This window comes from Somniosus microcephalus, chromosome 2 (assembly GCF_052327205.1).
Source record: "Somniosus microcephalus isolate GS21.2 chromosome 2, FLI_Smic_1.0, whole genome shotgun sequence".
Classification (NCBI taxonomy): Eukaryota; Metazoa; Chordata; class Chondrichthyes; order Squaliformes; family Somniosidae; genus Somniosus; species Somniosus microcephalus.
The window spans coordinates 353,265,652-353,280,666 of NC_140988.1; positions in this window are offsets into that span (position 1 = coordinate 353,265,652).

The window sequence follows — 15,015 nt, forward strand, 5'->3', positions numbered from 1 at the left end:
GAGGAGGCCTCCTGATCCGGGCTGGATAACACCTTTCAGGAGTCTCTGGTTCTCGTTGCTGGGGTGACTCATCCATTTGATCTCCTATGGATTGAACATCATCATGTACGTTCGAGTCTGAGATAGGTGCTACAGGCTCAATAACTTCTTCAACTGGTGTCTCTGCCGTAGACATGGGGTCGACCCTTGTTCTCGATTCCACAAGTTGGTCAGCATGGCGTCGTATTACATTCTCTCCAACGTCTACCATGTACATCAAGGGTCCTTGTCGGGCATGAATTGTTCCGGATTGCCATTTATCATCCCTATAGTCCCTGGCCAACACTGGTTGTCCTATTTCGAAACTCCGAGTGGCCTTGTTATTTACGTGCTGGAATTGCTTGTTTTCGACTTCCCTTCGCACATTGGGTTTTAACAAATCCAACCGGGACCGCAACCTCCTGTTATAGAACATTATGGCAGGGCTTTGATTTGTCACTGCATGCGTGGCGTTTCGATATGCCATCAGGAAATTGTCCACCTTGTGTTGTAGTGGAATATGGTCTTCGCTCATGGCCTTTATCGCCTTTTTGAACGTTTGTACAAATCTCTCGGCCAACCCATTTGTAGCCGGATGATATGGGGCAGATGTATAGTGTTTACCCCATTTTTTCATGAATTTCTGGAATTCTTCTGACACGAACTGTGGTCCGTTGTCTGAACATATTTGTTCCGGCAACCCATTCCTTGCAAATATGGTTCTTAGAACTGTGATCGTCTTCTCCGAGGTAGTGGTCGACATCTTAATCACTTCTGGCCATTTAGAATGTGCGTCTACTGCTATCAAAAACATGGAATCCATGAATGGACCTGCAAAGTCGATATGCACACGTTGCCATGGGGTTGAAGGCCATTCCCACGGATGCAGCGGTGCAATTGGAGGTGCATTTTGAACTTTTTGGCACCCTCAGCAGCTTTTAGTCAGATCCTCTATTTGTTTGTCGATACCTGGCCACCACACATAAGCCCGAGCAAGGCTTTTCATCTTGACTCCCCCCAGATGACCTTCATGCAATTCCTTCAGAACTCTCTCCCTTAATTTAGGAGGAATAATCACCCTTGTTCCATACATCAATGTTCCTTGACATATGGACAGCTGTTCTCGTCTGGCTGAGAATGCTGGTAACAGTGGGTCGCCATGTGCTGGCCATCCCTTCACTGACAAGTCATAGACCCGAGACAGTGTCGGGTCATTTCGGGTCTCTCTCTCAATACCCACATTAGTGACTGGTAAGCATTTGATGATGGTCGAGTGAAATACCTCGACAAGGTCAACTGCCGGTGCCTCTTCCGCTGTAGGTAGTGGCAGGCGCGACAGCCCATCAGCATTACCATGTTGCTTTGTACCTTTGAATTCGATATCATATTGATGTGCCCCTAGGAAAAGGGACCATCTCTGAAGCCTCTGCGCCGTCATTACCGGAACACCCTTCTTAGGGTTGAAAATGGAAACCAACGGCTGGTGATCTGTCAGCAGCGTAAACTTTTGGCCTTGCAGGTAATGGTTAAATTTCTTAACTCCCCACACGAGGCTGAGAGCCTCCCTATCTATCTGAGCATAGTTGCGCTCTGCGGAGGTCAATGATCTGGATGCGAACGCGACTGGCCTTTCCGAGCCATTTGGAAACTTATGTGAGAGCACTGCCCCGATACCATATGGAGAAGCATCACAAGCTAAGCGAATAGGCAGCATTGGGTTAAAGTGAGCCAATACTTCCTTAGAGGTGATCAGTGCCTTGCTCTTTTGAAAAGCCCGCTTACAATCATCGCTCCACTTCCATGGTATTCCCATTTGCAAAAGAGTGTTCAGCGAGTGTAACACCGTGGATAAATTTGGAAGAAACTTGTGGTAATAGTTAACCAACCCAAGGAACGACCTCAACTGGGATACATTTTCCGGAGCGGGAGCTTTCACAAAAGCTTCGATCTTGTCAGGTGACTTATGGAGCCCCTCCTGGTCAATGACGTGGCCGCAGTATGAGATTCACTTTTGAAAGAACTCACATTTCTGGCGATTAACTCTGAGCCCATGTTCTTTCAATCTGGTGAGCACCTGCTCCAAATTCGCGAGGTGATCCTTATCATCATCTCCTGTAATCAGGATGTCGTCCAGGTAGCATTGTGTGCCTGGAATTCCCTGCAATACCTGCTCCATGGCCCTTTGCCAAATCGCTGGAGCCGATGCCACTCCAAAAACCAGTCTATTATACCGATATAAGCCCTTATTTGTGTTGATCGTGAGATACTGGCGTGACGCTTCATCAACTTCCATCTGTAGGTACGCCTGTGCCAGGTCTATCTTGGTGAAGTGTTTCCCACCAGACAGCGAAGCGAAGATATCTTCAATCCGCGGGAGCGGATATTGCACCATGTGAAGAACCGGATTAACAGTGATCTTGAAATCGCCACAGATGCGAACCTTCCCAGGTTCCCCCGGCTTGTTGCTCAACGAACGCTTCATGACAGGAACAATGGGTGTGGCCCATTCGCTCCAGTCCACCTTGGACAGTACTCCTGAACGTTCTAGCCCTTCCAGCTCTGCTTCCACAGCAGGTCGTATCGCATAAGGTACCGGTCTGGCTTTGAAAAATTTTGGGTTTGCATGTTCTTCAACCTTGATGTTTGCCGTAATTCCTTTCAGTGTTCCCAGTCCCTGTGGGAACACCTCCTTAGCATCGTCCAATATTTTGGACAGTCGTTTAGGTTTGACGTCGTCCTCTTTACAGGCATCTACAGTCAGTGCTTGTATGGAATGCCAGTCCACATTTATTCTCCGGATCCATTCCCATCCCAGTAGTGGTGGACCTCCATCAGGTAACACATACAAGTCCATTTTCTGACTTTCTTTACCATTGTAGACCACATTTACTTTTATCTTTCCTTTGGGGTATACTATTTGCCCCGTGTATGTTTTCAATACAATCTCCGTATTCCTCAGGGGAATGTGCGAGAATAGCCTTTTGTAATCTTGCTTATTCATGACCGTTAATGCCAATCCAGTGTCCAATTCCATCTTCACTTGGACTCCTGCTATCCGAAGCATGACCCAGATAGTTTGGTGGTCTGCTGTGTTACCCACATTATGTATTTTTAGACAACCCAGTTCCTTACTGCTGGAGTCTGAATCCATCTTCTGTTCATCCGAACTGTTCTCTGTCACCTTGTGTACTTTTTTGTACTTCTCCTGCGGCGACTTTTTGCTGCTGGTCTTCTTTCCTGACCGGCATACTCTCGCTATGTGACCAAGTTTGCCACATTGCCTGCATTCTTTATCTTTGAACCAGCACTGGTTCTGGTCATGCGTTGTCCTTCCGCAACGATAGCACTTTACTGCGCCCAATGCCATTTCATTGGTGCTGAATTCCAATGGCCTTTGCTGTATCTCTGCAGCGCCTTGTGCTGCTGCCTCGTGCGATGCTGCAATGCTGAAAGCTTTGTCCAGCGTAAGATCCTTTTCCTCTAGCAGTCGCTTCTGGGTTCCTTCCCTTAGGAGCCCACACACAAACTTATCTCTCAGTGCGTCTGCTAGTCCTGTACCGAACTGACAGTACTTTGATAACTTGCGCAGTTCGGTTAAGAATTCAGCGTTGCTTTCTTCTTTAAGTTGAATTCTTTTGTAGAATTTAAATCGTTCTGCAATCAGCAGCAGCGTGGGGTTTAAATGCTCTTGCAGGATAGTAACAATATCCACGAAACTCTTTCCTACCGGTTTATCTGGTGTTACAAGGTTCCTTAATAACCCGTACGTCTTCGCACCCATCGAGTTTAATAGGGTTAGTGCTTTCTTATCCTCTGTTACCTCATTCGTTGTACAGTAAACTTCGATGCGTTCCACATAAGTGGCCCAATCTTCCACATCGCAATCAAAAGCAGTGATGTTACCCGTTTTTGGCATCCTTGTTGAGTTTCCTTTCCTTCAGATATGATTATTATTTTATTTATTTATTTAGTTTTTTCAAAATGGCGGCTTCCCACGCTTGGCGGCTTTTCCCGCGCTTGGCGGCCTTTCCAGCGCTTGCCTTCTTCCTCCGCCGACTCAAAATGGCGATTATCACGCTGTTGCCATTCTCACCTCCCAGCGGTCCTTTATTTTCCCCTACGCTGCTGCTCTTGTTCCCCGCCGCTCCCGCGGTCCTTGTGGTCATAAACGCTTTTCTGGCTGCTGCGCGTCTCTGCCCCGATTGCAGTCCGGCCCCTGACACCGGCTGCGGTCGTGTTCTCCGCCCTTTTCGTCGTTTCTCTCCCCTTCTCTTACTGACAACTCGGCCGACTTCCCCCCCGTGCCGCTCGATCGGGCTTACCCGCCGCTGTCGTCGAAGGGATGTTCACTGATGTTTGACTTCGTGGCCAGAAACCAACCGGGTTCCCGATGGCCTCCCGTGCTATGCAGTGCCCAGCAGGATGTTGAGGGTGGATGTCCTTGTTTGACGCCCGTTTCAGAGGCGAAGCTTCCTTTGATGCAACTGCCGCTAGGTAAGATCAGACTCGTCGCCACTGTTGAGTCTGTGTTTTCAAATGTAGTTATGCTGAATAACAGGACACAGACTACAGAAGTAATTAAACAGGTCTTTAGTGATTGAGGGTCAGGGCTGAACTGGGATACACTTTGCTCCGCAGGGTTTATATACCGGTGTGGTCACCACCGGTACTACAATGTACAGGAACCATCAAAAAGTACTCCATCACCTTAAGGTATCCTCTTAAGGCGGTACAGGTTACATGCACTACATTTAGCACCTGTTTTAGCGCTCCAATCAACTCCAGGGGTGATAGAAGCCAAGTTTGCAGTCGGAGGCGATAATTAACGGCAGGCGCTAAACTTTGTGCCCGGCCGATAATTGTGCACCAAAGGGGGCGATACCGAATTTCTCCCCCTATAGCTTTTAAAGTCAACTTATGGTGCTGTTGTCATTGTCTGTGCCTGTTCTGTGCGTGGATTCAGCGGGCCAAGTGTCAGTCTGCACCCTCCTTTCTCCTCTGTCGCCTTATTCCCTCTTGTATTCGTTATCATGTCCAAATTAACAATGTAACTTTATTCCCCTGTTATCGTATCCCATTGAACAATTAACAGTAAAAGCCTGATGCTGGTTTCCACATATCTGTCAAGAGGAAACTCGACGCTTCCACTGATTGGAGCACCCTTGTGATCCCAAGTACACTTCCGCACACGTTATGCCCCTGGGGTCCGTGGGCCATTATGCTGCTCTCAAAGAGCAAGGTAAGTTTGTGGTCTATTCGGATGCAAAATCTGCCCCAATGTGTTTTATTATGGAAGTCGGGCAGCTTTGGTGCACCTCCCTGAATCTGGGCTTCAGTAGCGTGGCGTGGGAGTCATTGAATTGAATTAGGTTTGATTTCGGCTTTATTCTGTTTTATAACTTGCTATGCATTTTAAAAAACTCATCAAATTATACAGAAACCAGATTCACGCAGCTCGGGCACCACGTCTGTCAACCTGAGGCGTGGGTTCCGTGGCCATTGCTCCAGCTGATTACTTGACAGCATGGAACACAAACCAGAATAAAAACATGTTGATTACATCAGCTAACAGATTGATGGAGATTCTGTTCTACTTGATAAGCTGCTGGTAAATGTTAATTCAGAAATTCCTGAAGGGATGTGAGTGCTGAAGCCTCCGCTCCTACCCTGGAGGGTGAGGGAAATACATTTTTCACTGGCCATTCTCGGCTGTTGCCTTCCAACTCAACAGTAATTGCAGTGAATTGATCTGCACTATAAAAAATGACATCTACCATTTGAATGCATTTTTGTGTTGTTTCTGGTCAGGTTTTTCTCACAGTGTACTGTGATTGTCCAGTAACACATTAAATCAAGTCACTAACCGTAGCAATTTCATTCTCATCACTCATTCCACTTGTTCAATTTGCTTTCAATCCCTGTGTATAACTCATTTAGTTTTTCAGTCTGAGACTTTGGCGGTGAATTTATCCGGAGGTTCTCTCACTTGTCCATTGTTAACTACAATGGAAGAGCTGCAGAAAGCCCAGAAACATATAAGCACCACTTACACCGTTTGTCAGGCTTTCCGCAGCTCTTCCACTGAACATGCAGAAGATTCTAAATCCACCCCATTACAATTACATTTAAAATCTTCTAAATTTTATATATTACCCCGCTGCTGGCTCCATCCCGCTGTTGAAAATGAACTTACCTTAATGGGGCCTATTAAGCCCGCTCAGCGTGTTACTCGAGTACAGGAGCAAGGATGTCTTGCTGCAGTTGTACAGGGCCTTGGTGAGACCACACCTTGAGTATTGTGTGCAGTTTTGGTCACCTTATCTGAGGAAGGATGTTCTTGCCATGGAGGGAGTGCAGCGAAGATTCACCAGACTGATACCTGGGATGACAGGAATGACGTATGAGGAGAGATTGCGTCGATTGGGCTTATATTCGCTGGAGTTTAGAAGAATGAAAGGGTACCTCATTGAAACTTATAAAATTCTAACAGGACTAGACAGACTAGATGCAGGAAGGATGTTGCCGATGGCGGGGAGTCCAAAACCAGGGGTCACAGTCTAAGGATAAGGGGTTGAAGAGATCGCAAAGTCTCTGTTTGAAGAATGGACTCAGTCGAGAATATTTTGTGGACTTTATGGGATTTTTTCTGAGGGTATTTTCCCTGTGATGGGATCGCCCTGTGCAGATACATGAAAAACTGGTTTGTTAATACTCCAGAGAAAGCATGGCAGTTGGCTGTGACAAAAGAACTGTCAGTCATCCAGAATGTATGGGTTCGCCCGACAGTCCTGGAAAAAGGAAGGGGGCCATTGACGAGGGGGCTGAGAACCCTGAGGCACCCGTCAACTTGAAGCTATTAGAAAGCCACTCTAATATGCAAAAGCATTTCTCACCTCCATCTCAGAAGAGAAGCAGAACAATGAACCCACTAGCCTAGCCAGCCGAAGAGGAGCCAGTTTTTCCCAACACAAAGACCGAAATATGTTCCAGACTTAGGGCCATTAGTCCAATCACGGAATACTCATGCGTCTGATGATGATCCATTACTGATTAAGCACCAGTGTGCTTAGAAACAAAAGGATTTTAAAGATTGGCGGGAAAGATAGAGGTAGCAAGACTCCGATAAAGATAGATCCTTTTCCACCATTCTCTCTCTCTGGTGTTTAGAAGAATGAGAGGGGATCTCATTGAAACTTATAAAATTCTGACAGGACTGGACAGACTAGATGCAGGAAGGATATACCCGATGGTCGGGGAGTCCAGAACCAGGGGTCACAGTCTAAAGATAAGGGGTAAGCCATTTAGGACAGAAATGAGGAGGAATTTCTTCACCCAGAGAGTGGTGAACCTGTGGAATTCTCTACCAAAGAAATCAGTAGAGGCCAATACATTAAATATATTCAAGAAGGAGTTGGATATATTTCTTAAGGCTAAAGGGATCAAGGAGTATGGGGAGAAAGCAGGGACCGGGTACTGAACTTGGATGATCAGCCATGATCGCATTAAATGGCGGAGCAGGCTCGAGGGGCCGAATGGCCTACTCCTGCTCCTATCTTCTATGTTTCTACGTACAAAAGCCATTTTTAATTAATCGCTACTTATCCTGAAATCTTTCTATTCTTTTGTATTCTTTCTTTGATTTATAAATTATGTTCTTCATCTCACTATGAAACAATAAGTCAAATATTTTATTCGGGGCTTGGTGATGCTGAGACACTCAACTAAGCTAAATATAAGAACATTTGCAAATGGGAAAATGTCACGTGATCAAATGTTATGTAATTAAGCATCACATGGGTGGTGTCACAGGATCGAATGCCCGTGATCAAATGTCACATGATCAAATCTCCAGGAATACATCAAACCAGAGTTGGCATCGTCAGCTTTACCTTATTTGCTCGAAGGAGAACAACCCCAGCTTCTCCAGTCTCTCCACGTAACTTAAGTCCCTCTTCCCTGGTACCATTCTAGTGTCAGCCGTGGTTCAGTTGCTAGCACTATCAATGACCTTCCCTCCAACATACAGTCAGAAATGGGGATGTTCGCTGATGACTGCATAGTATTCAGCACCATTAACAACTCCTCAGATAATCAAGCAGTCCATGCCCGCATGCAACAAGACCTGGACGACGTTCAGGCTTGGGCTGATAAGTGGCAGGTAACATTCGCGCCACAGCAGTGCCAGGTAATGACTATCTCCAACAAGCGAGAATTTAACCACCTCCCCATGACATTCCACGGCATTCCCATCGCTGAATCCCCCACCATCAACATCCTGGGGGTCACCATTGACCAGAAACTTAACTGGACCAGCCACATAAATAATGTGGCAACAAGAGCAGGTCAGAGGCTGGGTATTCTGCAGCGAGTGTCTCACCTCCTGACTCCCCAAAGCCTTTCCACCATCTACAAGGCACAAGTAAGGAGTGTGATGGAATACTCTCCACTTGTCTGGATGAGTGCAGCTGCAACAACACTCAAGAAGCTCAACACCATCCAGGACAAAGCAACCCATTTGATTGGCACCCCATCCACCACCTTAAACATTCACTCCCTCCACCACCGGCGTACCGTGGCTACAGTGTGTATCATCTACAAGATGCACTGCAGCAACTCACCAAGGCTTCTTCGGCAGCACCTCCCAAACCCGTGCTCTCTTCCACCTAGAAGGACAAGGGCAGCAGGCACATGGGAACACCACCACCTCCAAGTTCCCCTCCAAGTCACACAGCATCCTGACTTAGAAGTATATCCCCGATCCTTCATCATCGCTGGGTCAAAATCCTGGAACTCCCTACCTAACAGCACTGTGGGAGTACCTTCACCACATGGACTGCAGTGGTTCAAGAAGGTGGCTCACCACCACCTCCTCAAGGGCAACTAGGGACGGGCAATAAATGCTGGCCGTGCCAGCGACGCCCAGATCCCATAAGCGAATAAAAAAAAACTCTCGCTTCTGAGTCAGAAGGTTGTGTGTTCAAAGTCTCACTCCAGAGACTTGGGGACAAAAATCTAGGCTGATACTCCAGTGAAGTACTGAGGGAGTGCTACATTGTCAGAGATGTTAAACCAATGTTAAACTGAGGCCCGTCTGCCCTCTCAGGTGGATGTAAAAAACAGATTATCTGGTAATTATCACATTGTTGTTTGTGGGAGCTCGCTGTGTGCAAATTGGCTGCTAAATTACTACAGTGACTACACTTCAAAAAGTACTTCATTGGCTTTAAAGTGCTTTGCGACATCCTGAGGTCGTGAAAAGCGCTATATAAATGCAAGTCTTTCTTTCTTAAATCTATTCTGCAGCCTCTTCAAGGCCTTGACATGCTTCCTAAAGTCTGGTGCCCAGAATTGAACCCAATACTCCAGATGAGGCCTAACCAGTGTTTTATAAAGGTTTACCATAACTTTCTTGCTTTTGTACTCTTTTCCTCTATTAATAAAGCCGAGGATCCCATTTGCTTTTTTAACGGCCTTCTCAACATGTCCTGCCATCTTCAAAGATTTGTGAATATACTCTCTCAGGTCTCTCTGTTCCTGCACCCCCATTTTAGTTTTACCATTTAGTTCATATTGCATCTCCTCATTCTGCCTACCAAAATGCATCACTTCACGCTTCTCTGCGTTAAACTTCATCTGCCATGTGTCTGCCCATTTCACCAGTCTGTCTATGTCCTCCCTGAAGTCTGTTGCTATCCTCCTCATTGTTTACTACATTTCAAAGTCTCATGTCATCTCCAAATTTTGAAAGTATACCTTGTATAGGTCCAGGTTATTAATATATATGTCAAAATTGCAGTAGTTCAAATACCAACCCCTGGGGAACACCACTGTATACTTCTCTCCATGGCTGAAAAACAACCGTTCATCACTACTCTCTGCTTTCTGTCCCTTAGCCGATTTTGTATCCATGCTGGCACTGTTCCTTTAATCCCATGGGCTTTCATTTTGCTAACAAGCCTATTATGTGGTACTTTATCAAACATGTAATGTATATACCTTTAAGGGGGGAACTACTTTTTACAGCTCATGTATACTGCAGTACCGGCAGTGACCACACCTGTATATAACACTGAGTAGTAATCTGCACAGATCAGTTGCAGTGTGAGCCACGTAGAGTAAACACCTGTTGTACCGCTCTCCGCAGTCTGTGCCTTATTATGCATGGACGCAACATTGGCGACGAGGCAGGTTCGAACCTACCTGCAACTCTGCATCACCTCCCGGGGATTCATTCCTGGAGATCAGTGGATTGGAGGTCAAGGCCAGATACTTGGGCGTCGGCCACGGGCAACCACCCAGTCATCCAGCAGAGACTCGAGAATTGCAGGGGAGGCTGTCGAGAGCCAGGCTTGGCTTTCCAGTCGAGGTGGCCAAGCGAAACGGGCTGGCAACAGGTAGTGCGCAGACCCTTCCCGGACAGCGGCGGGCTAGAGCCCGACCGAGCGGCACAGCAAAGGGCCGAGCAGCGTCGATGGGGGAGAGAGAGAGAGGGCAGAGCGCACAGGGCGCAGCCGGCGTTCAGGGGCCGAGCAGCGTCAGAGAGAGGGAGAGAGAGACGCGCAGAAACCCGCGAGGCGCCGCCATTGCCACGAGGACTGCCGAGAGCGGCATTGGCAGCAGCGCAGGAGAAGCGCGCGAATCCTACAGGGCGCCGCCATTGCCACGAGAACTGCTGGGAGTGGCGTAGGCAGCAGCGGGGGAGGAAGGCAAGCGCGGGAGACGCCATTTTAAGCCATTGGGATACGCCATTTTAAAACACACCCAAAATGCCGAAGAGTGCCAGTTTCACCGCATTTGACAATGAAGTCGAAGATTGGACTACATATGTCGAACGAATAGAGGTGTACTGCAAGGCAAATGTGGTGTCAGATGACAAGAAAGCATCGGTATCGTTAAATTTAATGGGTGCAAAGACGTATGGTTTATTACGAAATCTAGTAACCCCAACGAAGCCAATGGAAAAGAGTTTTGAAGACATAGTAACGATACTACAGGAACATTTAAACCCCACACCGCTGCTGATAGCAGAAAGATTCAAGTTTCACGAACGGAACCAGCATAAGGATGAAAGCAAAGCTGATTATTTAACAGAACTGCGCAAACTATCGAAACACTGCCAGTTTGGAGCGGGACTGGCAGATACCTTAAGGGACAAGTTTGTGTGTGGGCTTCAAAGTGAAGGAACCCAGAAACGGCTTTTATCTGAAAAGGACCTTACGCTGGAAAAGGCTTTCAGCATTGTGGTATCATATGAAGCAGCAGCACGGGGCGCTGCAGAGATACAACAGAGACCGCAAGAATATGGCACAAACGAAATGTCATATGGAACAGAAAAGTGCTATCGCTGCGGCAGAACAACACACGACCAGAATGATTGCTGGTTCAAAGACAAAGTGTGCAGACAGTGTGGAAAAGTAGGACACATAGCACGAGTCTGCAGGTCGGGAAAGAAAACCAGCAATAAGAAACCTACCAAAGAAAAGTACAAGAAGGTACATAAGATGACGGAGAATAGTTCAGACGAACAAAAGAGTGATAACGACTCCGAAAGCAGGGAACTGAGTTGTCTGAAACTACATAATGTGATCACAACGGAGGATCACTGAACCATTTGGGTCACTCTCAAGATAGCAGGAGTCCAGGTAAAGATGGATTTGGACACAGGATCAGCCCTAACAGTCATAAACCGACGGGACTACGAGCGGCTATTCTCACACATACCCTTGAGAGACACAAAAATTATTTTGAAGACGTACACGGGGCAAAAAGTCTACCCCAAAGGAAAAATAAGGGTGACCGTTATATATAACGGTAAGGAAACACCAAAACTAGACCTGTATGTATTGCAAGATGGAGGACCACCATTACTGGGACGTGAATGGATCCGGAAAATACAACTGGATTGGCATTCCATACAGGCACTGACTGTGGCTGACAAAAAAGATGACGACGTCACACCTGGGCGACTGTCAAAGATCTTAACTGACGCGAAAAAAGTGTTCCAGCAAGGACTCGGAACACTAAAAGGCATGACAGCGACGATTAAAATTGAAGAAAACGCAAGCCCAAAATTTTTTAAGGCCAGACCGGTACCTTATTCGATCCGCCCTGCCGTCGAAGCAGAGCTGGAGAGTCTGGAACGTTCAGGTCTACTGTCCAAGGTAGACTGGAGCGAGTGGGCTACACCCATCGTCCCTGTGATGAAAAAGTCGTTGAGCAGCACGCCTGGGGATCCAAGGAAGGTTCGCATCTGTGGGGACTTTAAGGTAACAGTGAACCCAGTCCTTCACACCGTACAATATCCACTTCCGCGGATTGAAGATATTTTCGCCTTGCTATCTGGAGGGAAACGCTTCACTAAGATTGATCTGGCCCAGGCGTATCTGCAAATGGAGATAGAAGAAGCATCAAAAAAATACCTCACAATCAACACCCATAAAGGTTTCTACCAATACAACCGGCTGGTATTTCGGGTAGCATCAGCTCCGGCTATTTGGCAGAGGGCAATGGAACAAGTCCTGCAAGGGATCCCAGGGACCCAGTGTTATTTGGACGACATCCTGGTCACGGGCGAAAATGACAGTGATCACCTTGCCAACCTGGAGCAGGTGCTCACTAGATTGCAGGAATATGGGCTCCAAGCTAACCGCCCCAAATGCGAGTTTTTAGAAAACAGATCTCGTATTGTGGCCACGTTATCGATAAAGAGGGGTTACATAAGTCCCCAGAGAAGATTGAGGCAGTAGTCAAGGCGCCAGCACCGGAAAATGTGTCACAACTGAGGTCGTTCCTCGGGCTGGTAAACTACTACCATAAGTACTTGCCAAATTTGTCTACAATACTACACCCACTGAACACCCTACTGCAAACTGGGGTGCCATGGAAGTGGAGTGAGGAATGTAGACGAGCTTTCCAGAAGAGCAAAACACTAATCACATCGAAAGAGGTATTGGCCCATTACAACCCAGCATTACCAATTCGGTTGGCATGTGATGCGTCACCCTACGGCATTGGAGCGGTGCTGTCGCACAAATTCTCGGACGGCTCAGAGAGGCCAATAGCCTTTGCGTCATGATCACTAACCTCAGCCGAGCATAACTACACCCAGATTGACAGGGAGGCCCTCAGCCTAGTCTGGGGAGTGAAAAAGTTCAATCACTATCTGCACGGGCAGAAATTCACCTTGCTGACTGATCACCAGCCTCTTGTCTCCATTTTTAATCCGAAGAAGGGCGTTCCGGTGATGACTGCGCAACGACTACAAAGATGGTCACTTTTTCTAGGGGCGCACCACTATCAGATTGAATATAAGGGCATGAAACAGCATGGAAATGCTGATGGGCTATCACGCCTGCCACTGCCTACTGCGGAGGAAGCACCAGCAGTGGATCCTGTCGAAATATTCCATTCGACTATAGTTGAATACCTACCGGTAACTAACGCTTATATCGAAAAGGAAACCCGAAATGACCCAACACTGTCTCGGGTATATCATTTGACGGTGAAGGGATGGCCAGCACATGGTGACTCACTGTTGCCAGCATTCTCGACATGGAGAGAACAGCTGTCAGTGGGCTGGGGGACCTTGATGTGTGGATCCCAAGTGGTAATTCCACCCAAGTTAAGGGATAGAGTGCTCAATGAGCTTCATGGGGGTCATCCGGGAGGGGTAAAAATGAAAAGCCTAGCCAGGGCTTATGTGTGGTGGCCGGGAATCGATAAACAAATCGAGGACCTGACCAAGAGCTGCTCAGGATGCCAGAAAGTCCAAAATGCACCACCACAGGCCCCTCTACACCCATGGGAGTGGCCCTCATCTCCATGGCAACGGGTGCATATTGATTTTGCTGGTCCATTCCTGCCTTCCGGCCTATCACAGACCTTCCCTTTTGTTCTTTCCTCCCCTCCCCCCTTTCCCTGTCCCTGCACTTGCTTAATATCTGTTACATCTCTAACTTTGTCCAGTTCTGACGAATGGTCATCAACCTGAAACGTTGGCCGAGATATTCGGATCGCAGGCCTCCCGTGTGCAGAGGACTGCAATCTGGAAAAATCTGCGCCCTTACCGGAGGGCTCCCGGGAGGCGCACAATTCCGCCACCGGGCCTCTCCAAACTGCCAGTGTGCAGGGCCCACGTATCCCAGAGGAGCAGGTAGTTTGCAGCGTCCCTGGGATCATGTGGGCCATAGGGAGCCAATCAAAGAAGGGAATCGCCCTTCATACACTTGACAGGAAGACCTGTCAAATATATGAATGGAGATCACCCCCAAAACATAGTAAAACTTTAAATAAATTTTTAAAAAATCACGGCCTAGAAATTCAGCATCGCCATGCTTGGGGCGCTAAAGTCGACCGTGCGCTAAATTTAGCGCCCAGCGCAAATTATTGCCACCTTCAGCGAAATTGAGTTGCTTCGCCCCAAGAGTTTGTTGGTGTGCTAAATCAGGTGCTGCACGACTATCCTAAGGCCCTAAGCCGGAGAGGCAAGGCGCTACCACCGAGGGCGGGTGCAGCGCAGGTGCGGCCAGTTAGCGATTGCAGGCAGACACGCTGGCGCCGGTCACCTCTTAAAGGGGGAGTGTCAATTTGGCTTGCAGCCACGCCCTGCACATTGGAGGCCTGATTCTCGGCCTGGACAGACCTGCTGCGACATTGTAATGCCTACGACCATGGAGAGGGCCAGGGAGCAAGCGCAGCAGTTCAGTGAGGGGGCCCTGAAGGTTCTGGTTGGCGCAGTGGAGGGCAGGCGACCTATCCTCTTTCCGGACAGTGGCAGGAGGCCGCTGCCCAATGAATATCGAAAAGCTTGGAGGGAGGTGGCACACAGAGTGACCTCCAGCAGCATGGTACCTAGGACCCCGACGCAATGCAGGAAGAAGTTCAACGACCTCACTCAGGTTGTCAGGGTGAGTAGCCTTTCCAGTATCCTCTTCATCCCTGCATGTGCACCTCACTTTATGGCCAAAGGGTCCTGAAAACCCCAATGCCCAGCCCTCA